Below are 2,751 nucleotides of genomic sequence, written 5' to 3' on the forward strand. Positions count from 1 at the left end.
AGATGTTGTGCTCGACTAATGTCTCGGGGTTACCGCGAGTCACCTTTAAACTTACTGTTACAATTGCCATTTCGGTAAGCAACTTCTGTGCGGCAGTGTCTTCTTTCCCACGCAGATAACAGACTCCATGGCAACTACAAATTAATGGTAATTCGGATATATTCATTTACTAAGGCGTAAATTTACTAGAAAACTCGTTATTACAAAGGTCAAGCTGGCTAATGTGAAAGCCTTATACGCTGCATAGTCGCCGAAGATGAGCTTTAGGGTAGCAGTACAGAGCCCCAAACCTTATGACGTTGAGTTAAACATTCTGAAGATGACTTTGCTAACGCGCTACTGAACTACCCGAAGAGGAAATATTGTGACTATAGGGTATGGCGTTGCAACTGCTCAAGTCGTTGCGACACCACTAAGCGGTTGCACCGGAGTTACCAGTACGAGTAATTGGAGAAGCCTTATATTCACGATTACACTGCGGCAGTTCCCATTCAACGCGTGATTTTCGTAGCACACACAATTGCAGAAAATAGTGGACGAGTATGCTGCATCTGGAAATGTCACAGTTGATTATAAAAAAATAAAGGCAAATAACCGATTCCCATGGTTGTAGAAATCCACTGAACTAGTTATGGAAGTACACGTACTCGGGGCAATCGAATGTGTTCCACGCATACATGGGACTTCGCAAAGCGGTCCATTTAAAAATGTTAGCATCAGGAGCTGCGTTATTCCAGCAGTACTGAGGCAGTCCAGCACGTGGACCTCTCGTGAAAGTCTCACATAATGAGAGATACTGCCAATGCCGCAAGGAAAATTAAAAGTGGCTACACGTACCAACTTTCCCATCAGTCGCGGGACACTTCAGTTCGCATGTCGTTTTCACATCGGTATTTAGTATAATCCTTTAAATCTAAAGTACTTCCGTTCCTAGCCTGCTCACATTCTGCTTCGATATTAAAAAAAATGGTATCTAAACTATGCGAAAACTTCTTGTTCCGGGAAGTCCACCTCAATGGTTTAGTGACTGGGGTGTCCTGAAATTGAAGTTGCAGTCAGAATTTCTTGAAAAGACGCTCGCGTTCCGGTGGTGCCGCATTCAAAAACACCAGTGTGCTGACGCATAATGAATACTTGTGATAAATTTGACGCATAGTAAACATTTCTAGAAAGTCAAAATCAATTCAAGGGGCGAGAACATGGTGGTTTTCAAAGCCATCACATTGATTCATTTTTCCCCTTTGATAGCTAGAGGAAAACTGATCAGTTTTAACAAGTAATACGACACATATGATGGAAGACACATCAGTCACTACTCCAGCAAAACGCGTTATGTTTTCATACTGGGCCTTTTTATTTCAACAAAATAAGCTCAATAATTTAGGAGATCACACTTGGATCTGGTTTGAAACTTTACATGGACTTAATATTTACATAGAATGTTCGGGTACATAGAATATTGTTGGCTCTTTCTTGGTCGTTCATCAATAGAATATATAACGTATATGAAAACTGAAGAATAAATAATAATTTGTAGATAGTCGTACGAACGCATCTGCGTGTTTTTACCTGGCAATTTTAGCGTTCAGTTCATACTTATAATTTGTAACAAAAGTCAAACCACGCTCTTCAGTTTTTTTAAACTAACTAGATGACTATATGAAAGAGCAAAATGATTGCGCAGTTGTACGCGTTCCTTCATATTCGGGTTTCGCTACAAGAAACGCACAAAGACATGGCTCAGGCATATTAATCGTGTTTACTGAGTATGTAAGAGTTGTGTAGTCTGTAATAACCATACTATACAAAAGCGCGAGAGTGCAGCAAAGGCACATTGACTACACTGACATGAGCTGCGTGCTCAAATTCGTATTACGGTTCGTACAATGCCCTTTGAATGCACACGCAGCCAAAGCTAGTCTTTAGAGCAAGCAGAACACCCCCATTTTCGGCAAACAGTTTGTAGAATCAGTTAGTGTCCTCTGTTTTCCAGTGTTGATATGAATTGAACGGAGATTTGAGACCCTTTACAGTGTTGTTGCCCTTGTATGGAAGATATGTTTGCTCACATCATGTTTAATTATTGGAGTGCAACCTTGAAGCCCTGCTGTTGCGACACATTCGTTGCACTTGCTCAGGATGGTGCTTCCCTAGATGGCAATTTGATTTATTCCCGTGGTACTTTTGATATTTAACCCGCAAATTATTCACTTAAGGTTTATTTTGAAATAAAGAAAATGCATCCGGTTGCTCCACAAGCATGCAACCATTCGGAACGACTTATGAAGATAACACCAGTTACAAACTGCTCTGATATGTGGTTACCCTGAACTCACTGGTGTGGCTATGATCTCTTTTACCAGCGTTCCATAGAGTTACGCAACATCGGATGCAAAAAGATTAGCTGACAGCTGTAATTCGGTAGCAACGACGGGTAGCGCGAAATATACATTCCACCGAATTCAAAAACATTCTTCTATAAACTCGACTCTGAATCATTGGCGTCAAACACATGCTTAAAAAGAAAAATAATATTTCATCTGTTACCTACTGTCTGTGTAATCGGCCGGAAACAATTGAACATTGCTTTGTTAGCTGCAAAGATGCGTTTCTGTTTTGGGATGTTCTTCAGCGAACACTAAAAAAATGGCAGATCCCACGTACAGTGGGAATCGATGAATGCGAAGCACGATTGAGGAAGGTTATATTTCACTTTAAAATCCTTATTCGTTACGAGGCGGACGTAAGTTA

Source organism: Rhipicephalus microplus, chromosome 3 (genome assembly GCF_043290135.1).
Source record: "Rhipicephalus microplus isolate Deutch F79 chromosome 3, USDA_Rmic, whole genome shotgun sequence".
Taxonomy (NCBI): Eukaryota; Metazoa; Arthropoda; class Arachnida; order Ixodida; family Ixodidae; genus Rhipicephalus; species Rhipicephalus microplus.